This window comes from Lygodium microphyllum, chromosome 12, assembly GCF_053477565.2.
Source record: "Lygodium microphyllum isolate KBCC chromosome 12, Lygodium_microphyllum_v1.1.10, whole genome shotgun sequence".
Lineage (NCBI taxonomy): Eukaryota > Viridiplantae > Streptophyta > Polypodiopsida > Schizaeales > Lygodiaceae > Lygodium > Lygodium microphyllum.
This window is the reverse complement of record NC_141146.1, coordinates 37,075,276-37,102,892: the sequence shown is the minus strand read 5'-3', so window position 1 is coordinate 37,102,892 and position 27,617 is coordinate 37,075,276. Positions and strand designations below refer to the sequence as shown.

The 27,617-nt window shown below is 43.3% G+C and overlaps 1 protein-coding gene and 1 pseudogene across 2 annotated transcripts in view; both read left to right on the top strand.

Annotated features, from left to right (window-relative positions):
* Positions 1-27,617, top strand: part of GCP4 (GAMMA-TUBULIN COMPLEX PROTEIN 4) — a 156,447-nt gene that overhangs the window by 6,157 nt on the left and 122,673 nt on the right. The gene's annotated exons all lie outside the window — the stretch shown is intronic.
* On the top strand, positions 2,070-8,262 carry LOC148027648 (uncharacterized; annotated as a pseudogene).

Below are 27,617 nucleotides of genomic sequence, written 5' to 3'. Positions count from 1 at the left end.
CGGACCAAGAGCTGCCACCGTTTGGTCTATAAAAGCCATATCCAGACCAGCCATGTTGTATCACTACTTGTGTCGGTCAAATGTCGAGCCAGGAGCTCACGGGAGGCAGAAACGGCGCAGGCCTCTCTCTCTTTCTCTCGGGCAGAACGGACCTTGCATTGGACCGATGAAGGGGCTCAGGCAGCGCGCAAGCAGAGACAGATGCCCAATGGGCAGGGAAGGCACGTCCACAGGCAGGGAACACGACGCCTCTTTCCCTTGCTTGCTCACGCTCTCTCTCGCTGTGTGGCAACTTGGACGAGACGCTCTGTTCGTCTGACGACCGTCGAATTAGGGTTTTCAGCAGGTTGACGCCTCTTTCCCTTGCTCGCTCACTCTCTCTCTCGCTGTGTGGCAACTTGGATGAGACGCTCTGTTCGTCTGACGACCGTCGAATTAGGGTTTTCAGCAGGTCGGCGCTTCTGTGTAGAGTAGGCGCAGGCTGAGCATGTGCAAAACATGTATAGAGATGCTGCACAAAGTAGGGTAGGGTGGTGAGTGGTGATGAAACAAGGGCAAAACGCTCCTAGTTGACGTGTATAGGGTGCGATAGGCTGTCTGGGGGTTGCTGCAGAAAAGCAGGGCCTGCGCACAGCAAGCAGAGAAGTAGACACTGGTGACAAGCAGGGCGCAGGTCGCCTAGGCTAGCAGGGCATGCAAGAGATCAGCGCACTGGTGGATGAGCAAGATGTTGGCGAGAGACAGGATGGCACACAAGTGCAGGAGTCCTACAGCAGGCTGCAGGACCCGTCACACTATCGCTTCTCCTCTCTCTCTCTCTCTCATTCTTTCTTCTTTCTTTCTTTCTCCTCCTCCTCCTCCTCCTTTAATCCATTACCTAGGTCCTGACTCCTAAAGGCTAATCATATCATGGCGCCGGATCCATATTGGAGGCATGTCATTCCAATCAAGGGATATGAGGGCTCCGGCAGATCAAAGAAATGGTGGTGCAACTATTGTGGATTAGAAACATCAGAGAATGTAACGCGCGTAAAAGACCACTTGGCTTGTGCTCCCAACAAAGACATCGGGCCTTGTGCAAATGTGCCAACAGAAGTAACAGTAAGTCTCTATCTTTAGCGTCGAAAGTGTATAGGTATTGAGCTAGAAGAGGATGAATCAACACCACATGGGGCTAATGAAGCACTAGTCGGGCAAAGAGAGGCTAATGGGCCTAGTGGCGCTAGCCAAATTGGAGGTGCCAGTGGCCCATTAAAAAAAGTGCATCCATATCCGTATTGGGTGCAAGTGCAAAAAGGACCTCGTTGCCATCTTCTAGTGGTGGTGAGCAAAAGGGCTTCTTGGATAGTGCAAGTGTCCATGCAGGACTTCAGAGGCAGACAATTGTAGAGGCAACTAGGGAACTCACACACTTATTTATTCGATGTGCTATCCCTTTCAATATGGCCACTACACATCAATGGAAGAAGACAATCAGGGCAGTAAGCCGCATAGGGTGTGAGTGAAAAGATCCATCCGTAGATGCATTACGCACACGGGAGGTTTGAAAGGAGAAAGCATCCATAGAGGCTCAATTGGAGCCCTTGAAGGAGACATGGGTGAAATATGTATGCACAATATTATTCGATGGATGGTTAGATATACGCCGAAGGAATGTTTACAATGTTTTGGTGTCTTCATGTAAAGGAACCATGTTCATTAAGGCCATCGATGTCTCTGCCTCATGTCTTACTATTACATGAGCTTTCATTTGGGAGCACATGTGACAGGTCATCATGGATATAGGAGTCCAAAATGTGGTGCAGGTGGTGACAGATAATGAAAGCAATTGTGTGTCTATGGGACGTATGCTTGAGGAGGAGTTTCCTAGCAGAGGATGGACTCCATGTGCATCCCATTGCCTTGACTTGCTTATTGAAGATGTTGGGCAAATATCTTGGATGGATGACATTTTTAAGACAGCAACAAGCATGGTAAGATTTGTGAAAAAGAGGCCATCCGTCACAAGCATGTTTTGAGCCAATAGCACACTTGAGCTATTGAAGCCCTCCACCACTCGATTTGCTTATATGTTTATTGTATTGGAGAGGTTGATACGGGTCCGTCCAAATTTGATACGGACCATTGTATGCCATGAATGGCTCACATGGAGTGAGAGAGAGTCTCCAAAGGCTCTTGCTTTTAGGCGCAATATTTTAAATAAGAGTTGCTGGGTTGAGACAGAGATATTGGTAAAAAGTCTCACTCCTATTTACACTGTATTGCATATCACTGATATGAAGGGGAGTATTTTGGGGCTTCTATATTAGTATATGGATAAAATTGACGAGGCCTTGCTTCGCAACAGTTTTTTGTCCCAAGACAAGTAAGTTTTTGTTTAACCTTTACACATGTAATTATTTGGTATTAACGACTTCTTGATGATTGATCATTATTTTAACTTCTAAGTTTTTAACATATTTTATCTATAGGGTTGATGAGATTCGTGCAGTGTGGAATGCACGATGGGATTGGTTACATAAACCAATCCATGTTGTCGCACATATCTTGCATCTCCTTTGGCATAGCAAGGAGCAGTACACTAGCAAGGAGTTAGAGGAGGGTTTCATGGAGTACACCAAGCACCTCACAGGGGATGTTATAGATATGATGAGGAGTAGAGGATGATTTGTTGGCATTTCGCCATCATTCTCTTCATTTTGGCCGACCCACAGCTAGGCTTCGAGAGACACAGCTTCAGCCTTTCTCTTGGTGGGAGAAATACGACAATTGTGCTCCTACTTTGGTATGTGACTGGTGACTTTTATAATTTGAAACTTGATTATCTAATGCATTATGCAACCTAGATAACAAGTTCTGTAATCTATTGTCCACTCAAAAGTTGATTTTGCGGCATGCATATTAGCAATTGTCAATTACTTAATCTCAATCTCAATCTCAATCTATTGTCCTCTCGCAAGATTGTAGTTAGGGCCTACTAAGAGGAATTGGAGCACATGGGTTCTCTTCTATACCAAAAAGAGAAACAAGCTTACAACTACCCAGTTGGAGCGTTTAGTGTTTTACCATTGCAATCTCCAGCTTCTTGAGAGGACCGCTCTGTCCCCTGAGCATTCACAGGTAAATTGGTAATGATTAGTATTATGCATAATTAACTATTTAACCTTGAGTCCTTGGCACTTGACATTGCTAAGTTGCTTGGAAGTTGGATTGCAAATTGTGATATGTATGAAGTTTGAACATTGAACATATTGAATCTCCTCTCATATGATATATTTTTGTCTCGTTTACCTTTACAGGTGAATGTTCACAAGATTGATATAGAGAAGGTGCGTGACATTTTGCAGATACTATAGGAGGAGCGGGATATCTATTCCATGCTCTATGAGGAGCTATCGGCACCGGTGCATAAGACTCGTGCACAGAGGAGGATTAGAGTGAGGGCCACACATAGTCGTGCATCACGGGTAGAGTTAGAGCGAGAGTCTGAGGTTGCTTCATCAACTTCTCGATCAGGGACCTCGGAGTCGGACGAGGAGATGGTGCACAGATCCTTAGAGTCCGGATGACTTGTGATATACATGAGTTAGTTTAGCAGTGCGGAGTCTAGACTAGAGTTATCGGTTGTTCATTGATGTTGATACTTATAGCCTCATTGGACTTTGGAGTTTTGACAGACAATAGATTATTCACATAATATAGTTACTATCATTGTATCTTGATCCCACTTATTATGCATCTTGATTTTTGTTCCATTGTTCTTAATGTCAGTCTTCACTGCTCTTTAAAGTTTAGATCATAGATTATTCATGAGTCATAAATTCTAATTCATTTCGTTGCCTTATATTTTAAAAATTGAGTCTGAATTGTGTTAAGTTGTCTTAAGTTTCAACCATTGAGTCCTCAGTCTTGACTCCTCAATCTTCACTCGTCAGTCATGACTTGTGACTCGTGAAATATGTAATGAATCATGATTTTAATCATATGATATGAAGACTCAAAGTTTTGTATGAAATTTCAATACATGTTGTTGTAGGCATTGATATTTTTACATACCCACATATTTCTGTATTTTTTTTAGTGAACAATCCGAAACGCCGTTTCCCCTTTTCCAAAATTTGGCTGAAACTCTAAAACTCCGGTTTTTCTCGTTTCCGTTTCCCTTGTTTTCAAAACTCCCCCGTACTATGGTGATCTTCTACCTGATGCTACCTATTACATGTGTCTTGTTGGCTCCCGCATCTTGCTCATTTATACAAGCCTAAATATTTCTTATGGGGTGGTACTCTTATCTTCTTTCATGAAGGCTCCTTTGCAAACTCATTGGAGAACCACATTGTATGTTTTGCACTATTTATAGGGGACTCGATCACACAAGATCATGTATGGAGAGGAAGCCACTCTTGCAGGATGGAGTGACTTTGATTGGGATGGAGATGTTAATAATGTCAGAAGTGGTGCAACAATGGAAACATAAACAACATGCTGAAATAAATTGTTGAAACACAAGACGAGAAAGAATGAATAAATGAACACAAATATAGATGAGAACTTAGATGTATGCTCGGGAAACGGAATCCATATCGAACACGAGACAGCAACATATAACTGTGAATCACTGGTTGTGTGGGCACCCTGGCATCGACTCCTCTCTCCCCAGAAGAATCCACAAATGATGGCTGAAGTATACCAGAGGAGGAGGAGCCCCAGTAATATATAGGCATAAAATGGGGGGGGCAATAAATGCAGTCGACCATCATCAAATGCTCCCTAGCCCTAAAAAGGGCACAAAAAAATGCCAGAAAAAATACTACAAAAAAGCCACAGCCTTTGTAGCACAGACTCACACATGAGTTGACTAATCTGCTAACACACTCTCTCAGATCAAGGGCGATCTGATACAATACAACAGTACAATGATGGGGAATCACAAACTAGACAACATAGAACCACCAGAAGAACCATGGATATCCAAGCAGTGAGTGGCCAGCCCACCACCAAGATGCCTCGGAGAGTATCTAATGTCGATGTCGATCATAATAGCACCACTTGAAAATAGAGAAGAATCATAACAGTCCTTTGTGTTATGTCATCTATGTCACTCAGGACATACAAGATCAATCTGCCAAACATGTCTTTGAACATGTGACCATGGAATCCCCACCTTCGGTGAGAACCGCCAAAGTGTCCCCTCATTTGGGTTCTAGACGAAAGCCTTCCCCTCTTTGTCAAGTAAACAGCCCATCATGAACGTGGATGTCAATCCTAGCTCTAGGATTTGGACCGGCCAGACTTTGCCGATGTGTCAGGGATGTCCCGCTTTGGATCCTGTGCATCTGTATAGACATATAGATGAGGCACGATTGCCCCATCTCACCACCCTCTCACACTCTCTCTTTGGCACTGGAGAGTCGTGAGGGATGCCCGCATCACCACCACTAGAAAGCAGCTGAGGAAGGGGCCACTAAGCCCTTCCCACGATCCGAAGAAGAGGATCCCTTCCGTGCCTTGGACTTCGCCTTGGTTAGAGAATCGGAATCGGAATTTGAGGTAGATGATGACTCGTCGGAGGAGTCGGCATCCTGCTTCGTCTTCTACTCCTTTTTCTTCCTGGAAGTCGCTAACTCTTTGCAGTCCTTCCTTAAATGACACTTCTTGCCACAGTGATAACACTAGGCCTTCGACTTCTTCTTTGTCAAACCCCTCTTTGAAGCTGCAAGAGCCTCACCTAAACCTCCATAATATGTCAGAAGCCTCCCCTGTAGTTGCAAAGTAGCCTCATGCTCAAGTAGCAGGAGGACATGTGAAGAAAATTGATTGGAGTCGTAGATGTCTGCGCCTGTAAAACATTCGTCACTCCATCAAACTCTCGAGGAAGCTTGTAGAGTACCGTACCGACAAGATGTGCCTCTGATAGGGCAGATTGCATAGTGCGAAGCTGGTCCTGAGTTGGGTAACACGAAGTAGGAAGGATTGAATCGTATCTATGGATTCAAACTTCAGTTGCTGGAGCTGGCCATAGAGAGTAACGGCCCGCATGGTAGAAGGAGCCTCGTACATGGACTGTAACTTCGACCATACATCTGAAGCTGTCGTACAAGAGGTGACCGTCGGTAGGACTTCTTTGGAAATATACCGAAGTCATGCCGAATAAGCACGGGCATCATCTGAATGCCATGTAAGCACAATCTCCTCATGGTTGTCTTCATCAAAATCAGATGGAACAGAAGAAGGCTGTTGAGGACATGCCATAGCTTCGCCAACCACGTACCATAACCGCTTCTTTATAAACCAAGCTTTCATCACCGCACTCCACGTGTAATAATTAGGTCCATGGAGCTTATCATTAGTGGATGTGCATGGAGGAGCCATCTGGAGAGGATTTAGAAAAGTAGAGAAAAGAAGGGATTGGGAGAGGGAACAGCCAAACCATGAGCATAGACTGCAAAAAGCAAGAGTTCACATGTAGTATAACCCAAAAGCTGATCAAAATAAGCCAAAATCTGCTGCACAAAGTTAAAAAATCAGTTCAAAGCTGCTAGAAACAGCAAAAACGGCCTATTCTACCAGTCGCCCAGCCCAAAATAGTGCTGTAAACAGCAAAACGCAGGCTGCACACTGCCTTAGCAGGTGTAGGGAATTGTCGCCAGCAGCGTGATGAGGAAAACACAGGCAGCAGGAGGTGTTGGACAAGCAGGCAATGCATATGCTGATCAAAATGTAGAGTATGGAAGCCAAAATCTGGTCACAATCAGGGTGACAGGAGTTGCGAGGGCAGTAGAGGGGTAAATCAGTCCTGAAAGCAGCAATAAAACACAACACAAGGTCTGCACAACTTGAAATGTGATACCATGTCAGAAGTGGTGCAGCAATGGAAGCATAAACAACATGCTGAAATAAACAGCTGAAACACAAGACAAGAAAAATAATGAATGAATGAACACAAATATAGATGAGAACTCAGATGTATGCTTGGGAAATGGAATCCATATCAAACACGAGACAACAACATACAATAGTGAATCACTGGCTGTGTGGGTACCCTGGCACCGACTCCTCTCTCCCTAGAAGAATCCACAAATGATGGCTGAAGTACACCAGAGGAGGAGGAGCCCCAACAATATATAGGTATAAAATGGGGGGAGCAATAAATGCAGTTGGCCAGCATTTAAAGTTGGTCGGCCAACATTAAATGCTCCCCAGCGCTAAAAAGGGCATTAAAAAATGCCAGAAAAAATACTACAAAAAAGCCATAGCCTCTGCAAAACAGACTCACACCTGAGCTAACTAATCTGCTAATAGATACTTGATGCCCCTTACAAGTTTTGCTTTTTCCCTTAGGTTGGGAGCTATCTCTATTAGTAGTCGTGTGCTGGTGTGGTCATCTCTTGCCTGTGCCTCAGTCTGAGTTAGGTTGGGACATTAGGAGCTCTGACACCGTATTTTTATGTCATTTTATGTGTTTAGACACTTTAGATGGAGGGCACATTAGTGCATTTCTTTTTTTGCACTTTTGGGTATTTTTAGGGGTATGAACACTTTTAGGGTTTTCCCTGTTTTTCGCCTATATATAGGCAGCCTACCCTCCCACTCTTATCATCCATCATTGATCGTTTGTGATCAGCCAGCCCTCCTCATTCTCATATCCCCCTGCTACCGTCTAGCACCCATACCGATGCGCAAAGCTACGTGTTGGGGTTGACTGTTGCAGCCTTGTACCTTTAGCGATTGTAGTCACATTATTCCTTCTCTTTGCTGTGTTCTTTTTGTCTCCTTGCCGTGTTCACTTTACTCTTTTTGTTGCACTCCCACATGGTATCAGAGCCATGTGTGGGAGTTAGAGATCTTGAAGAGGGGCACTTTGTTCACGGCAGCCCGAATGTCTAACACTCATCTCAGGTGTAGGTGGCGTGTTTTTCCGGCATCAGTGTCAACAAACCTGCGTTTTACAGCTGGGAGTCTCGTTGGCAATTGGGTGGCAGTTTATTTTAGCTGGGTCGACCTGTTTTTCACCTGATTGGTGGTCAGTAGATCTGTGTTTTGTGCAGGTTTTGCTGGACTTCTGCACTTGGGAAACCCTTTCGAAATTGGCTGCGATTCAGTCTCTTCCTGTTTGCGTTTATTCTTTCAGATCTGCGTCTTGTGCAGGTTTTTGACCTGTTTTGATTGCTTTTATTGCAGCCATATGTGTATTTTGCAGATGTGCCTTTCAGCTCGGCATTGGGTCGTCACTCCCACCTTGGATACTACTGGTCTCCATGAGTCTTTTTGGATTTTTTAGGATGATGGTGTTAGTAGATTAGTCAGTTCATGGTTGAGTTTTTGCATGTGGTACAACAGGCTGGGCACTAGAGATATTTTAGGCATTTTATTTGCCAACATTTATTCTGATTGGCATTATTTGCAGCTAGTCTGCCAACATTTAATGTTGGCCGACGAGTCATATTTTATGGCATTTATTTGGCACATATATTCTCAGGCTCCCTCCACATTCATTCATCACTTGATAGTTCTTGGAGAGAGGGAGTAGGTGCTAGTGCCCCACAACCGGTGACTCACATAGCTTTTGTACTGTCTCATGTCTTGGTATATACATTCCATTTCCCGAGCATACATCTAAATTCTCAGTTGTATTGTGTTCTTTCTTTCCCTTTCTCTTTTGTCTTGTGTTCAACAGTTTATTTCAGCACATGTTTATGCTTCCATTGATGCTCCACCTCTGACATGGTATTAAATTTCAGGATTAGTGCTCTTGCTGTGTTTTCTTGTTGATTTCAGGACTGTTTTCACCCTTGCTGATCAGGCAACTGTTGCTCCAATCAGGTAGCCAATTTTACTTGCGTTTTTTTGCTGACATTAGCATCCGTACAATCTGCGTATCCAGTTTAGCTTGCATTTTGGTGCCTCTGCATCTCCTTTTGGTTGGGCGCTTGCATTCGTAGGCTGTTTTTGGTAGTTTTTGACTGTTTTTTTGACTTTTTGTAGTAGCTTTTGTCTCATTTTGGTCAGATTTTGGATTATACTGTATGTGAACTCTTGCTTTTTGTAGTCTGTGCTCATGTTTTGGCTGTGCTCCCTCTCCACATTCCTTCTTTTCTCTACTACTCTTCTAAATCCTCTACAGATGGCTTCTCCATGCACATCCACTGATGACAAGCTCCATGGACTTGATTATCACACGTGGAGTGCGGTGATGAGAGCTTGGCTAATCGAGAAGCGGTTATGGTACGTGGTTTGCGGAGCTATTGCACGTTCTCATCGGCCTTCTGTTCTAGTTGATTTTGATGATGACAACCATGAGGAAGCAAGACTTACATGGGATTCGGATGATGCTCATGCTTACTCGGCCTTACTTTGGTGTATTTCCAAAGAAGTTCTACCAGTGGTCAGCTCTTGCAGGAGAGCTTCAGACGTATGGTCGAAGTTGCAGCTAATGTACGAGGCTTCTTTCACCATGAGGGCCGTTACTCTTTATGGCCAGCTGTAGCAACTAAAGTTTGAACCCAAAGATACGATCCAATCATTCCTACTTCGAGTTACCCAGACCAGGACTAGCTTCGCACTATGCAGTTTGCCCTATCAGAGGTACATCTTATTGGTACGATACTCTACAAGCTTCCTTCGGAGTTTGATGGAGTGGCGAATGCGTTACGAGCGCAGACATCTATAACTCCTGTCAGTTTTCTCCATATGTCCTCCATGTTGCTTAAGCGTGAGGCGACTTTGCGACTACAGGGGCGGCTTTCGTCACATTATGGAGGTTCAGGTGAGGCTCTTGCAGCTTCAGATAGGGGTTCAAAGACGAAGAAGTTAAAGGCCCAGTGTTACCAATGTGGCAAGAAAGGTTATTTACTGAAGGACTGCAAAGAGTTATCGGCTTCGAAGAAGAACAAGGAGCAGAAGACGAAGCGGGACGCGGACTCCTCCAACGAGTCATCATCTGCCTTAGATTTCGACTCAAATTCTCCGGCCATGGTCAAGTCCAAGGTGCGGAAGGGATCCTCTTCTTCAGATCGTGGGAAAGGCTTGGTGGCTCCTTCCTCAACTGCTTTCTAGTGATGGTGATAAGGTCATTTCTCACAACTCTCCAGTGCCAGAGAGGGAGTGTGAGTGGATGGTGAGATGAGTCAGCGTGCCTCATCTATATTTCTATACAGATGCATAGAATCCAAAGAGGGATGTCCCTGATGCATCGACCGAAGTCTGGAAGGTTCCAATCCTGGAGCTAGGATTGACATCCAGGTTCATGATGGGCTGGTTATTTGATAGAAGAGTGGATGGCTTTCGTCTAGAGCTCACATGAGGGGACACTTTGGCAGTTTGACCAAAGGAGGGGAATTCATGGTCATTTATGCATTGTGGCATTGGTGACAGGATGGTCACGTGTGCTATATTAGAGGCATCGTTGATAGACATGAGAGCTGCTATGATTCTTCTCTATTTTTAGGAGCTGGTATGATCGACATCGACATCAGGTTCTCTCTGAGGCACCTTGGTGGTGGCTTGCGCACCCACTACTTGGGTATCCATGGTTCTACTCTGATGGACATTGTTGTTGTATGTACTATGATGCGACATTATCATTGTATATTGTATTGTCTCAGATCACCCATGATCTGAGAGAGGGTATTAGTAGATTAGTCAGTTCATGGTTGAGTTTGTACATGTGGTACAACAGGTTGGGCACTAGAGATATTTTAGGCATTTTGTTTGCTAGCATTTATTGTGATTTGGCATTATTTGTAGCCAGTTCGCTAGCATTTAATGCTGGCCGACCAATCATATTTTATGGTATTTATTTGGCCTATATATTCTCAAGCTCCCTCCTCCACTTTCATTCATCACTTGATAGTTCTTGGAGAGAGGGAGTAGGTGCTAGTGCCCGATAGCCGGTAACTCACATAGCTTCTGTACTATCTCATGTCTTGGTATATGCATTCCATTTCTTGAGTATACATCTTAGTTCTCATTTGTATCATGTTCTTTCTTTCCCTTTCTCTTTTGTCTTGTGTTAAACAGTTTATTTCAGCACATGTTTTTGCTTCCATTGTTGCTCCACTTTTGATAGATGGACCTTGTATAGGTGGACATTCTAGTTGTAGCATAGTTTTTTTCTTGTAGGTATTTCTTGAAGGACATCTATGGTCGGCGTGTATGCTATGGGGGATTGTGTGGTTCGGGATCTTTTAAACCGACCACCATCTTAGTACTTTTTCTTGTTATATTCTTTCGGGGCTTCTAGTCCCGAATTGGCATTGATGGCATCACTTGAGTAGGTGCCAATCCTACCCTCTCTCTCCGCATTCGACAAGCTGGATGGGACGAACTACGCTCTATGGTTGTGCTACATGGAGTGTCTCCTCGATGACTGTGACCTTTGGGATTTTGTTTTTGTCCTTATTCTTGGACCTATCGTAGATCCTCATGATGGTGTGACCCTAGATTCGGCAGCTTTATGGGATCGATTGAATGATAGAGCTTGCTTTGTCTCTTATTGAGTTGTGCATATTTTGTGCTCGTGCATGTGAGACATCCTTACTGTTGTAGAGGTTTGGAGGAGATTGCAATCTCTCTTCCGGATCCAAACATTTGGGCATCACTTATCTTTTGAGTTCAAGCTACGATAGCTCTCTCTTGTAGATTCCCCTATGATGAGGAATCACATCCACAGGATAGAGGTGATCCGAGATGAGCTTTCATTCCTTGGTTCGGATATGTCTTTGGAGGGCCTAGTTGTGACTCCTCTCTTACATCTTCCATCATCGACATATGATGTGTTCTATAGCAGTCTTCTCACTTGTCTTAGTCAGGAGACTCACTTGGGAGGAGCTAGTTCCATTGGTGCTTGAGCAGGATGTGCGTCATAGCGAGCCAACTTCTTGCGGAGCCTATATACATAGCTGTGCTTATGCGGCTTTATCTATAGGTACAAGTTACCTTAAGTAGAAGAAAGGGAAGAGGTAGAAGTTGGAGTCATCTTTCGACTCCAATATAGATTTTGTGGGGAAGCATAGAGGATATCCCAGGTGTCCTCATTGTGGAAAGACCTCACACCTCGAGAAGTGTTGAAGGATATACCCTCACCTTCATTCGGGAGCGAAGGGTGAATCTATAGCGAAGCCTTTGTCTACCTCTACTTTGTCACCTGCTATTATCATCGAGTTTGTGTTTCTACACATTTATCAGGTGGAGGAGCCTTCTTTGAGTGTCTGGTCTTTTGAGCAGCCTTGGCTCATTGGCAATGGTGCCTTGGGTCCTACGACTCCTCGTGGTGATTGGTTACAGGATCTCCGTCCGTCCGAGGGTATTGTCGCTACTGATGACATTTCTTCGGTGCTTGTTAGTGGTGTTGGCACTTTGCCTCTATTGTTTGACCATTCATCGAGCTCTGTTCTAGAGGCCCTACATGTTCTTTACTTGGGCTTCCATCTTCTCTCAAATTTTGGCCTTTCTAGACTTGGGACCCGCGTTGTCTTCATCAAGCCTACTATCTTTGTTGAGAATTCTTCTAAAAGAGCCACTTTTGTGATAGGTTTGCCGGAGCGTGGGCTATGTATGCTCCATTTCCTTCCTTTGTGTAAGGCCCTCAGAGGTAGCTTTCTATAGCTGCACCCGTTCTTGATTGTGCACCATTTTTTCCACAAGTTCCATATGATCCCCCACCATCTCATCTGGTGGTTTCCTTGTACCTTCCATATCTTTCAGAGGGGGACGATATTGGTGATGTGGCTATGGATTTCTTGGCTCTTCGTGTTTCAAAGGGGGTTCCCAGGATCTTGAGGAGTTTCTTTAGGGTTTCCACTCTAATTTGGGCCTTTCTTTTATGTGGCTCCCTCTTTTCTTTGTCATTGTTCCACCATCTCCTGCCGCTTGGCCCTTGGTCCCTGTTGTTTCTATGCAACTTATGGCGCCTTCGATAGTTCCTTGCTATCGTCTCATAGTTGGGTTAGAGGCTTGGCTCACCCATCCTCGAACGGAGTATTTAGGAGTGATTTGTTTGAGGCCTCTTTGTTTCCTTTGCCCTTTGGTGGCCTTCTGTTTGATCGGATTTTTATATGGAGAGGGGGTCTTGCACTTGTTTGGCTATCGTCATCGATGGACTTCATCGGCATTGATACTCTTCTTGCCACCCTTGGATCCGCATCTCCTTTGGCCTTCTACCACATCTAGGATTCGAGAGGGGGTATTAGTAGTCATGTATGCCTGGTGTGGTCATCTCTTGCCTGTGAGTCAGACGGGGACACTAGGAGCTCTGACATTGTATTTGTCTGTCATTTTATGTGTTTTAGACACTTTAGATGGAGGGCACATTAGTGCATTTCTTTTTTTGCACTTTTGGGTATTTTTAGGGGTATGAACACTTTTAGGGTTTTCCCTGTTTTTCGCCTATATATAGGCAGCCTACCCTCCCACTCTTCCATCATTGATCCTTCGCGATCAGCCAACCCTCCTCATTCTCTTATCCCCTTGCTACCGTCTAGCACCCATACTGATGTGCAAAGCTACGTGTTGGGGCTGACTGTTGCAGCCTTGTACCTTCAGTGATTGTAGTCACATTGTTCCTTCTCTCTACTGTGTTCTCTTTGTCTCCTTGCCGTGTTCACTTTCCTCTTTCTGTTGCACTCTCACATGGTATCAGAGCCATGTGTGGGAGTAGGAGATCTTGAAGAGGAGCACTCTGTTCGCGGCAGCCCGAATGTCCAACACTCATCTCAGGTGCAGGCGGCCTGCTTTTTAGGCATCAGTGTCAGCAAACCTGCGTTTTACAGCTGGGAGTCTTGTTGGCAACTAGGCGGCAGCTTATTACTGCTGGGCGGCCTTTTTTTGACCTGATTGGTGGTCAGCAGATCTGCGTTTTGTGCAGGTTTTGCTCGACTGTTGTGTGTGGGAAACCCTTCCAGATTTGGCTGCAATTCAGTCCGTTCCTATCTGTGTTTATTGCAGCAGATCTGCGTTTTGTGCAGGTTTCCCCCCTCAGCTCTGCATTTCTGGCTTTCAGGCAGTTTCTTGTACTGGGCAGCCTATTACGGGCCTGAGTGACTTCATCTATAGTCCTCAGGCGGGCTCTTTCAGGTTGATAGTCCCTTTGTCAGCTGGGTGAAACCTATTGTGTGCTGAGTGGCCTGTTTACAAGCAATTAGAGTCTGCGCTTTGCATTTTGGGCTGTTTTCCCTTTGCTGGGTGGCCTCTATTTGGAGGACATTTTTACTTTTGTTGTGGTATTTTCTGCTGGACGAACTTAATCTTTGCCTATGGCCTCTCTCTTGGTTGGGAGCCAGTTTTTGGACCTGTTTTGACTGCTTCTATTGCAGCCATATGTGTTTTGCAGATCTGCCACTTCAGCTTGGCATAGTCGTCACTCCTACCTTGGATACTCTTTGTCTCCAGTCTTTTTTGATTTATAGGTTGATGGACCCCATATATGTGTAGGACATTCTAGTTGCAGCATCCTTTTTTTCTTGCAGGTATTTCTTGAAGGACATCTACAGCTGAAGTGTATGCTATGGGGGATCGTGTGGTTTGGGATCTTTCAAACCGACCACCATCTTAGAACTCTTTCTTGTTATATTCTTCCGGGGCTTCTAGTCCCCAATTGGCATTGATGGCATCACTTGAGTAGGTGCCGGTCCTACCCTCTCTCTCTGCATCCTACAAGCTAGATGGGATGAACTATCCTTTATGTTCGTGCCGCACAGTGTGTCTCCTCGACGACTGTAACCTTTGGGATTTTGTTTTTGTCCCTATTCTTGGACCTACCGTGGATCCTTATGATGGTGTGACTGTGGATTTGGTAGCTTTATGCGATTTGTTGAATGCCAGAGCTCGCTCTTTTCTCTTATTGAGTTGTACAGATTTTGTGCTCATGCATGTGAGACATATCCGCACTGTTGTAGAGATTTGGAGGAGATTGGTATATATACACATACTAAGCATACTAGAGATTAGAGTCACTAAACAATCTTGAATTTTAACACAAGAATCCAAGCTCCATAATCCACATTGTGCAATTTCACATAGTTATTAGTTTTGTAGGTTGCAACTTGCAAGATTCTTTAGTATTAAGTAATCTTAAATAACCCAACATAACTTACAATGTTTTGAAGCAAAACATCCCACATGTGATATGCCATATGAAAATCGAATCAAAAGTGTAACATCATAATGCTTGTTATCCGAGAATCATAATGAAACTCAAGTTCATAAGAGTAATATGGCACCAGCTAGGATCGGGGGCCATGGTAATTTGTTGGCTGCAAGCTGCCTAGTCAAACAAATCACACATAAGGCTGAAATAGTGTACACATGGTTGATAGAACAGAAAATTTATTACGTATTGGTTCAAAATTGTAGGAATTCAGGTCTGAAATCTGTAGGAAAACAGGCTGAATGCTCTCAAACGAATGACTCATAATGCTGAAAAAGTGCAAAGACGACTGACAAGACACAAAATTTAATATACATTGGCTGAAAATTGCAGAAATTCAGGTCTGAAGTCTGTAGGAAAATAGACTAAATGTTTATAGCTGAAGCTTACCTTGCGAGTCTTGAGAAACCATTTTTCAGTTTTGACACTTCAGGTAGGGTTTTGCATTGACATCCCCAAAAAGGGTTGGTATCCCATTTGGGTCATTTTATTAGTGGGTGTCCACTTAGTAGTGCACTATCCTAGATAGTTGAGGCCTATAAATAGGCCGCCTCTTCATTCATTCCACACTCCTTAAATCATACTCCACCGCCATCCCACACATTCACTCTCTTCCACATTCTTCTCTCCTTTCTCCATCCTCTCCACTGCCATTCACACTTTGCTAGGAGGACATTACGGTTCGTGGCTTGTACATCCATCTCTACTTGGTGTTCTATTGCAGCATTCTATTGTGGCATTCTACTATGGCGTCCTATTGCCGTGTTCTATTGTGGAATTCTATTGTTGTTTTTTATTGTGGTGTTCTATTGCCGCATTCTATTGTGCTGTTCTACTGTTGCGTTCTATTGTCGTATTCTATTGCGGCGGTCTATTGTGGTATTCTATTGCCGTGTTCTACTAGTACTACGTTCTACTGTGGCGTTCTATTGCTATGTTTTGTAGCCTGGTCCTCTTCATGGCATTAGAAGACTCTGCTTTGCTCCCTCCACAGTTGGTGATCATCTTCGTCATGCTTGATGGCACTAGGGGATTGTGCTTTGCTCCTACAATAGTTATCCTTCGCCTTCTAGTGATTACTTTGATAGCCCATTGCCCGGAGAATTGCGTTTCACTCCCTTCACTGTGCAAATTCCCATAGGTGTTGCCGCTTGATTCAAACAGAACAGTGCAGCCATCTTTAGAGCTTCAGCTTTGTTGTATCGGTTTTTCTTCTCATAGCATGATTCAATGCATCATCATCCTGTTTTTCTTGTGTTTGTGAGTTTCTCTTTTCTCTTGGTGTTTGTCGTACACACTGTGTTTTTTCTTGCAAACTGTATAGCCTCTTTGCACTGTTGTATATCTTGACGTGGTATCAAAGCATACCTATTATCTTGATATGGTTTCAGAGCGCAAGAGCTCAGAGAAAGACCCTGTTCATCATAGAAGGCAAAGATAGGTCTCGGGCTCAACATTGTCTATTGATTTCCCCCCTTCATTTCCAGTGGATCACCAGGAGACAAAGATACCCTTCTTTTCCTCTCCCTCCCACTCTTCCTTTTACAGGTTGATACTTTGGTGCTATGACTTTTCCACAAGTAGATGGACAAACTACTAGGTGCTCCTCTTTCGGTATCACTAGACTTGCCACTGATGTTTGCCAACATGGATCTTTGCTCTCTACACCACTGGAGTATATGCGTCTATGCCGAGGAGCTCATTGTGCCACCTCTCCCTTTTGGGCCGTAGTGTTTATTCTGCACTGCTTTTAGATTTTTATGCTTAAGGCAATAAGATGCATCCAATGCGCACTAAGAGCAAAAGGAGGATTGCCAAGTGTCACAGCCTCCTTGCGACCACTGCAATGTGCTATGTGGGTTGTTTCTACTTCTTCCAAGGTTTTAGGAATGCCACCTTGACAACCCACGGTTGTAGTTTGGTCCACTGAGAGAGAGTGATTGTTGGGTATCGCTTGGTAGTCCTCTTTTTAAGGAGACAGTGGTTGTTTGATTCCTTCCATTACTTTGGCTCCGTAGTCCACTCCATTGAGAGATATCAATTGTTGCCCAGCCTTGTCTCATTATGAGCCTTACCTTCCCCCACCCTCGACTACTCAGATTTAAGAGGCTACCTCTAGGAGTTCTTAATATATTCAACATCCCAAATACCTTCTTTGACATGACCAGTGGCACTTTCTTCGTCATTTGATGATTCTGAGTCTGTGATCCATGAGTTTTTAGATTCCCTCTCTCTCGTAGGGGGGATTCTAAGGGGGATGTTGTTGAGCTAAAACACGCTTTATAGTTGATTAGCATCTTTAAACTGTTAGCCTGCCCTATTTTGCATGTCAGTCTGTCATCTCCTGGTTGTGAGCTCTTGTCAGAGTTTGACAGGAGACAGAGGAGCTTTGTTAGTCTAGGGTATTTCTATTTTAGTGTGCATTTCTTTTTGGGGTGGCACTTTGCCCAATTAGGGCATTTCGGTAGTCGGCCAGTTTTAGGGCTGCCGCCAGCAGGTCGTCTAGATTTGGAGGTTGGGGGATATATATAGCAGGCCCCCTAGTCATTCTCACTCACTTCTTTTTGCAGATCTAGGACACACTGCTCCCTCTCCTCTCCGACATTGGTGCTGCCATCTTTTCTAGCCTAATCTGGTGCCCTCACTGATGTTGCAGGCTGCGTGCACGGACTGATCAGTCCACATCTTTGTATCCAGCATTCATTTTAGTCAGTGCAGTCTTTCTTCCTTCATTCTCTCTCTCTCTCTCTCTCTCTCTCTCTCTTTGTTCGTGTTTCTACTTTTGTTGCGCACTCACATGATATCATCGTCTAACTAAGAGCACGGAGGAGGGCTTCCATTGTAGAGGGCACCCACCAGCCACTCAGCCCTCGCTACACCCATTGCAGCCCAGGCGATGCAGCCCCAGGCTGAAACACAGCTTGTAACTTGTGTTTTTTCTGTTTTGGTGTTCCTGTAGGTGGAGGCGACAACTTTCAAGGTGGTTGCAACGTGTGTTTTTCTCAAACGCAGCCCTCTGGGGTTCTACAACAACACTTGTTGAGGAGGTGATTTCTTTTGGAGCACAGGCGGCAGTTTTTCTTGCTTGGTGATTACAGGTTTGAAGGATGTCTTACTAATTTTCAGGCTTTGATGACTCGGAGGACGAGCTTCTTTCTCGCTACTCCTTTGAATGGAGACGTGACTATTGAGAGTTTCGTGCTCGCAGACGGGATGAGTCTTCTCGAATCTATTCTTATTTTGTCCATGTATCTCAGAGGGTTCCATCTACTGTGAAGGCGTTGTCGGAGAAGCATCCATCGGATGTTCGCATTCCTTCCTTGATTCCCTCTATATAGGTACCCATTCTCCCCTCCTTTCCCAAGGAAGACAAGTTGGATGGTTCCAACTATTCCCATGGTTATGCAAGGTGGAGTGTATCCTCGACACTTTCGATCTATGGACGCTTGTTTCTTCACATATTCCTCGTCCGGAGGATGACCTTGATAATGGGGTTTCCATGGATCATGTCGCCTTATGGGATCGGCTTAACTCTCGATCCCGTTGTCTTGTTGCTACGCAGATATAGTGTGAAAAACTCTAGAGTGCATTGTCATTTGACTTTCTTATTGATCTAGAGAGCCAATGCTATATTAGTCATAAGTGTCAGTGTTTGTAGTGTGGATGGTTAAAAAATACTAGATTTTTGGACAAGTTTAGGCTATTTTTGATATTTTAGATATTATTTCTTGTAAATATCCAAAAGCTATGGATAACTTCTAGAACAGGATGACATGTAAAAGAAAGCAAGTGGCTTTTAGTTATATTTGGAGGATTTTATGTAAAAAGAAGGATTGGCGGAATCGCATGACGCACGATTGTAGTTTATAGGTAGAAACAATAGTTTGAATTGGGAGGAGTGATCTGGGAGAATTTTGAGGAGGTGTCTTGGTATTTTACCTCTCTTTTGGAGCCAACGGAAGCATTAGATTGGTGGTTTGAGATAGAGAGTAAGCTATTGTTTTATGCACGTTTTTGGTCTACAAGAGATTTATCTTCTCAGAATGCAGAATTAAATTGACAGCCTTCACCTTTGTGAGTATTCTTCTACATCTTCTACTTCTTTAAACCCCCTTCTCTTCCGTCTACTTCTCTCCTTGAATCTCCCTTCATCTTATTGTCTCTTACTTCCGTGGTAGACTTTCGACCCCAAACGCTCCAATGGTGGTGAACCTGACGTGAAAGTCGGCAACAGGTGTGTAAAGATGGGGGGTTCTACAGGTTTTAAGTGGTGGTGATGCTTTACAATAGATGATTGCTTTGTTATAGTAACAACAACAGCAACAATTGTTACAACAGTAGATGTAAACTTGGCAAGAAGCAGAAAGAATCGATTCCTTAGCCGTGAATGCATTGCGGGCACAGTGGGACAAGAATTGAAGCAGTTTAAGGGCTAGAATGTTTCCCCTTCATCCGGTTGTATGAAGAAAATATATTGTTTTATGGGGTATTGCAGTATGCATGGAGTCGTATTTCTCCCGTTTGGCCATGTATGCATTGCATAGTCGGATTGATGAGTTACATAGAAGAGATGCTGATTGGGTAGCTTTTAAGAAAGCTTTGAGAGAAGAGTTTTTCTTAGAAGATGTAGGATTGGTAACTAAAAAGACATTTACAGATTGGATTGAAAAGCCCAATAAAGGGTTGGTTGCTACAGCTTTGTTCCGTGAATTTGAAAGTCAGTATGTGCAGTTGGATGCCGATGAGCAACAATCATTGGAGAGTTAGAAAATTGATCTGTTTTTGAAGGTTGTAGATGCTGTCTTGTAGGAGAAATTGACTGATCGTTTAGAAGATGCCTCTTCTGAAATAGGGCTGAAATTAGATTGGGCTAATGTAACTGAGGCAGTGCATATGTTAGTAAAGAGAGAGCGAATGAAATTAAGATGGGGTATAGGCACCACACTTGCCACTGTTCAAAAGGGAGCTGAAATCGCGGTCAAGGCACCTGTGGCTATGGCAGAACAACCGGTTGTACCTGTTGGTTCGGGTCGTAAAGGTGATGATGTGGATGAATTAATCAAGGGCATATGTGATTTGAGGCTGAATTTGACAGAATTAATACAAAGGTCGAAAAATTGGATGTTAAGGTAGAAGAGAAGGCTCGGCCAATAGCCCAAAGACCGTACAAAGAAGGATACAAGAGGAGATGCATTTGGTTGACAGTTTATCATGAAAAGCGAGATTGTACACGCTACCGTGAAGCGGAAGCGAAAAGATTAGTCTTTTGGAAAGATGCAAAATACATGCAACAGAAACTGGTATTCCAATAGAGTCAAATTTTGGAAATAGTGGCTTGTAGAAGAGGTTGGAAGATATGGATGCAAGGACAACATTTGTTGCCATAGATGCAACACATATGGGTTGAGAATTGAAAGGACTGATGAAGCTCGTAAAGGAGGCTATGGCAGTGCCTCTAGGAAGATAATTATGCCTCCAAGAAAGGGGGAAACTGTGTTTGTGTTTGGATTGCAGGAATGGACAGCATGTAGTATTGGCAGTTTTAAGAATACTTCAACCATGTGTAGGGCTGAAAAGAAATATGTAGGATGGGCTGAAAAAGAGCAAAAGACATATGGTTTGATGGTTGTAAATGAATGTATTTCAGGGTTGTTTTCAAGGCTGATTGATGTTGATATAGTGGTTGAAATTTCTACAGTAATTAATGCTGAAAACAAGGCAAAAAAAGAGGTTATTTATGTTGACACTTTATAGATGTATGAAGTCATTCAAGATTTTCTGAGCATGAATGTTATGGGCTGCAATATGGGCTGCAAAATAGGGCTGAAGGAAGGGTGGATACAAAGTACTAAACAATTGCAAAGAAGGTTAAGCTTGTGGCTTTGCCTTTATTGCCTGAAAGTGATGGCTGAAAAAGTGACTCAACAATCTAGTTTACGGGATCCACATGGAGTAGGACATAAATTTACAGCTGAAACTTTACAAAAGCTGAAAGTTGGTAATACAAGCTTACTTTTGCCTGCAGAAAGAGCTTGTTTCTTGCAGATGTTGGCAAGGCATAGGAAAGCCTTTGTGTTTCAGTCAAATGAAATTGGATGTGTTGATCTGACCATAGTTGCATCTATGGTGATCTTTATAGTACCTTATATGCCATGGAATATAAAGCCTATTCCAGTGCCTTGGGCATATTTGCCTAAGCTGTTGGAGCTTTTGAACGAGAAGATCAAGATGTGGATTTTGAAGCTCTCTTCAGCTCCATATTTGAATTGATGGTTTACTGTTCCAAAGAAGAATGGTGCTTTGAGGTTTATACAAGCTTACAACTAGTTAATAAATTCACCATAATAAATGTTGGATCAGACTTGATAATGGATGATTTTGCAGAAGCATTTGCAGGCAAGGCAATTTACTCTATGGGTGATTTATATTTAGGATATGATCAGTTCCAGCTTACATTGGAAAGCCGGGATATCACTACCATGAAGACACCGCTTGGATTGGTTAGGATGTATACGCTTCCACAAGGAGCAACCAATTCAATGGTCCATATGATGAATGCTATGTATAAAGTTTTGAGGGAGTATATTTCTCAGTTGACCTTACTCTTTCTTGATGATGTGCCGATAAAAGGGTGTGATATCCATGAGAAGAATAAAGAGTTGGATGAGTAGGGATATAGAAGGTTTGTGGTTGATTATATTGTTGATTGTGACAGGATTTTGAGCCGTCTTGAAGAATTGCATTTGACTTTTTCAGGAGAAAATTCAGTTTTTGGAGTGGAGAAAGTATTAGTTGTTGGACACATGTGTGGACCATATGAGAGAAAGCCCTTACCAGTAAAGATTGATGCCATAAGCAGGGTGTGGGAGACATGTTCAAATGTATTCGAGGTGAGAAGATTTTTGGGTGTATTTGTCTTTTACTTGATATGGATTTCACATTTTGCTCGTGGCTGAAAGTTTATATCAACTCTTGAGAAAAGGGCAAAAGTTTTGGTGGGGTAAACAACATATGAAGGCAGTTCAGAAGTTAAAGAGCTTATCGATTTCAGCCCCAACACTAAATAGAGTAAATTATGAGAATGGGCAAGCTATTATTCTCATTGTGGATACAAGGCCAATTGGCATTGGTTGGGTAGTGGGTCAGGATGATGTTGATGGGAATAGGTATGCCATTTGGTTTGGAGCAAAGGTCCTCAATGAACAACAACGACAATATTCTCAAGTCAAAAGAGATGGTGTAGTGACAGTCCTTAAGTGTGATAGGGAGTATTTTATGGGAGCTCATGTAGTGGTAGAGACTGATTGTCTACCTCTATTGGGCATGATAGTAAATTGCTCAAGTCCCGATATTGCCATGTTATGGTGGATTGCATATATAAAGTCACTTGACCTTGATTTTTAGCATATTGTAAGTAGAGAAAACCGAGTGGTTGACATGCTTTCACGAGCAAGGTTTGAAGATGAAGAGAGCTGATTGAAGATGAAGAGGATGATGTGATAGGCGCTGAAAGCGACTTTATGACAACAGGAAATGAGTATGCAACGGCTGTTACTATAGGTACAATTGTCGTAACAAGGATTTCAGCAGTAAGAAAAGAGCTTACAGCCATGGAGAAGAGATGGGCAGTAGAGAGAAAGCATCATCAATGGTGTTATACTTTAATGAGAACACAATTTTTGGAAGAGTTGTATGAGGATGATTGGTTAAAAATAGGGGTCTGAAGTTGAATTCAAAAGGATTAAAAGAAAAGCTTATGGGTTTTTCTTGAAAGACGGATATTTATGGAAGCATACAAAGAAAAAGAGAGGAGCTCTAGCATGTGTATTGGAAGATAGGGCTTCTAAACAACAGGTGATGCATGAGTTTCATGAAAGTTTATGGGATGAACATAGAGGAGCTTAGGGCACATTTGCCAAGATCAAAGAGAAGTATTGGTAGCAAAACATGTATAAAGATGTGGAGTATTATGTGAAATCATGCAGTGTCTATCAGATGTATTCCATGGTAAAGTATAGAGGTGGGTTGCAACCGACCTATCCATTGTCTATGCATTATAAATGGGGTAGCTGATTTGGTTACTATGCCTACAAGTTTATGAAATATGAGATATCTTGTGCTTGCACAAGAAGACTTGACAAATCAAGTGGAAGGACGAGCTCTTAGTACAAAGACTACTCAAGCAATTTGCAGGTTCTTATTGGAAGAAGTTCACGATTGGGTATCAAGCTGGCTTTAACTTCAGCCTATAATCCTGAAGTAAATGGCAAAAGTGAAAGAGGTCATCAGTCTATCATTAATGCATTAGCAAAGTCATTCAAGGGCAGGATGAAAGAGTGGCCAAGAATGTTACCCTTTTCTTTATGGGCTGATAGGACCACTCATAGTGCGGTTACTGGGTATATGCCTGCTGAATTAATATATGGACAACGGCCAATCATGCCTATCGAGGAGACTATTGCTACTTGGAGTGTTCTACCATGGGAAGAGGGTTTGAATAGAGAAGAGTTGCTTGTCCTATGCATTAGACAGTTGGAAAGAAGGTTTGAAGACATCGAGACAACCATGAAAAAGCTAAAGACTGCAAGGATCAAGAACAAGAAGAGGTCAAACTTTGATGATGAGCTATACAGGAAGGAGACTGGGTCGCGGTTTATGACAATAGCTTGGAAAATCAGCATAGTGCCAATTGGAAGATGGCAAAGTGGTGATTTGGTCCATATGTGGTATGGTTTGTTTTTGACAATGCTACCTATGCATTGAATGAGACGGATGGGACAACTCTAAGGATTCCAGTGGCTGGAAAATGTATCAAGCTCTTTATACGTAGGGAGTCTTTAGCATATGAGCTGAAGGAGTTGGATACTGAGCATGAACATGAGAATATGGAAGAAGAAGAGGTAGAAGATGAAGACATTGACATGACAGAGGATACGTCTTCTAACACTGTAGATCCATAAGACTTTGGCACATGTCGGAGGATGTGCAGGTTAAGAGGGGGTGGATGTCGTGTCGCTATGCGGACACAGTGTGAAAAACTCTAGAGTGCATCGTCATTTGGCTTTCTTATTGGTCTAGAGAGCCAATGCTATATTGGTCATAAGTGTCGATGTCCATAGTGTGGACGGTTCAAAAATACTAGATTTTTGGACAAGTTTAGGTTATTTATGATATTATTTTTTGTAAATATCCAAAAGCTGTAGATAAGTTCTAGAATAGGATGACATGTAAAAGAAAGCAAGTGGCTTTCAGTCATATTTGGAGGATTGGTGGAATTGTGCGACGCGTGATCGCAGTTTACAGGTAGAAAACGACACTCCGAATTGGGAGGAGTGATCTAGAAGAATTCTGACTGAGAGTCGTGGTGTTTTGTCCCCCTTTCGGAGCCAAGGGAAGCATCGGATTGGCGGTTTGAGCAGCAGAGAGGAAGCTATTGTTTTATGCACGTTTTTTATGTACAAGAGATTTATCTTCTCGGAATGCAGAATTGAATTGATAGGCTTCACCTTTGTGAGTATTCTTCTACATCTTCTATTTCTTTAAACCCCCTTCTCTTCCGTCTACTCCTTTCCTTGAATCTCCCTTCACCCTAGTGTCTTTTACCCTCGTGGTAGACTTTCGACCTCAAACGCTCTGACGCGGTTCCTTTCTCTTTATGAGTCTACAGGATTCTGTTCTTGTACATGTTCGCAGGTTGCAGACTGCGGCAGAAGTGTGGACGAAGCTTGCGTCTTTGTATCAGCACAAGATGTTTTTCCACAAGATCTCTCTTGAGAAGAAGTTGCGGATGCTTAGTCTTGATGCTTCTTCTTCTATGAAGAAGCACATCACGAAGATGGAGGATATGAGGGGTGAACTTGCCTCTCTTGGACGGAAGATCTTCTTTGAAGACATGGCTATGATTCTTTTGACTCAGTTGCCATCTCCTCAGTTTGATGTCTTCTACACCAGCCTTATCACATTGAGGACCTGTGAGAAACTCTTATGGGAGGAGCTTTCACCGCTTGTCTTGGAGCATGACGAGCGACTCAGAGAGGTGGGGGCCAGTGATTTTGGCTTCACCAAGGCTTTTACTGCAGGTACAGGTGACGGGAAGAGGAAGAAGAAAACACATAAGGAGAAAGCCAAGGATAAGAAGGAAGAGGACCATAAGGATTCGAAGGAGAAGAAGCCCAAGTGTCCACATTGTGGAAAGGGGTCTCACCCCGAAGAGAAGTGTTGGCAGAAGTACCTGCATTTGAAGTTGAAGGAGAAGGATTCAAAGGATTCGAAGGCTACCCCTGCTACCACAGAGTTTGTCTTTGTACATTTGTTTGAGGTGGGGGATATTGCCCTAGCTATTTTCACTCGGGAGAAGCCTTGGCTTGTGGACTGCGGAGCATCTTCTCACATGACCTTTAGGAAGGATTGGCTTGAGGATATATGTTCCTGAAGGGGCATTGTCACCATTGGGGACAATTCTACTGTTCCTATTCTGTTGGGAATAAAGGCCCTCGTGCCTTTTAATGTGCTCGGGTCTGAACACAACCTTAGCACTTGTACTTACACACATATATATATCTATCTAAAAACCTAAAGAGGTACACTCGTCATTGTACTCTCAAATCATGCACACTCTCAACTTTGCTCTCTCTCACTCTCTATCTTGCTGTGGGTAACCAACATTGACTGCCTCGATCTTCATGCTTTGTCACTACAAACTGGTATCAGAGGAGGCAAGAGACAACTCAGGTGCTGTAGGAGTCCCAGGTGGACTCGATGAGCAGCAATTGACAGTCGATAGATGCAGGGGAGTTGCAGGCAGGCTCATGAGCAGAGGAGACAGTCGATTGGTGCAGAAGCGTGACGGGCAGCAGCAATTGACTAGTGCAGAAGCGCGACGGGCAGCAGCAGGCGTGACGGGACCAGATGACGAATGACTAGCGGGCGAGCAGACTACGCTGACGAGCAACCACGTGACGGGACAGTAGGTCTAATGGACGTTGGGCTTCACAGACACTGATGGGACACAAGACTGGAGGTGAGCTGAATGGTGCTGACGACGGATGCGTGGCGGCACAGTCGAGCGGGTCAACGGACCCCATCACAATTTTCTTTTAAAATTAATTGAAATTTGGAGGTTTTTCCAAATTTGTGTCTGACACACATTGCGGTGTTCTTTGGACCAAAAAAATTGCAAACATTGAAGGCGCATGCCTGAGAAATTTTTTGGGGATTCTCAAATTTCAAGTGAGATTTTTTCTTGGATGAGTCAATTTCACTGAAATCTGTGCAATCTTGGCCCAAAAATTTGGGGCTTTTCTCGGTTTTGGGGATTGTGATGCAAGACAAGACAAGTCTCAGAAATTGCAGGAATTTTGTGACATCTTGCCTCCGACATTTTGGGGCATTTCATGTACATGCACAAATTGGGCTGAAATTTACACAATTTCTTGACATTGATGCACATTGGACCCCGTGCAATTTGGGGCTTTTGCAGTTTGGGCAAATTTGTGCACCATTTGGTCATTTTATGTACATGCATGCTTAATTGCATGCAATTTGGACATCTAGCACTTGGAAAATTTTGGGGTTTTCGCTGAAATTGCTCTATTTTGGCAAAATTGGCATGTTCCATGCATGACAAATAAAATGCAGATGTGTGGTTGATGCTTTGAGCACAAAAATTTTGGGGCTTTTGACCGTGCGTGTCAAATTTTATGCCCGTGGGTACATTACAACAGAAATTGCAGCTAAAATTTGGGATTTCTCATGTAATGTGATGTATATGCCCTTGGAACAGTTGTAATCAGTTGTGGAATGCTGTGGTACATGGTTTGGTGCTTCTGAAAATTTAATTACAGATCTGAAATCTCTGCTTCTGCGTGGTCATTTATTGTTGGTTGGTAGTTGTTTGTACCTTGGTCACTTGTGTGACAGTTTGGGCTTGCATTTGCTGAATTTTTAGTCACATTTGGGCTGAAAATCATGGCTGGCAGCGGTGACAGCAATAATCTCATGCACATAAAGAAGCTTGAAGGAGCATATAACTTTGCAGTTTGGGCGAAAATAGTGCTACAATATCCTATTGCAAAAGAAGCAGGCAAAGCCGATTAAGACCAAAGGAGCAAAGCCTGCAGATATGGAATAGGATAATTGGGATGAGCTAAATGAGCTTGTACACTCAACCATCGAGCTATCGATTTTTGATGCCTTGTTGTTCAACATTGAAGGTGTGGATTTTGCATATGCTATATGGACTCGACTGGAAGAATTGTATGTACAAAAGAGTGCCGCAAGCAAAGTGTATTGGTTGAAAAAGCTTATGGATTTGCGTATGAAAGAGGGTACGACAATGTCTACTCACTTGAGTGAGTTTAACTCCATTTTCAGCCAACTGGTTGCCTTGAAGTTCTTGAATGATGAAGAATTTTAAGGCTACATTCTTGCTTTGCACTCTTGCAAAGAGTTGGGATACATTCAAAACTGCTAT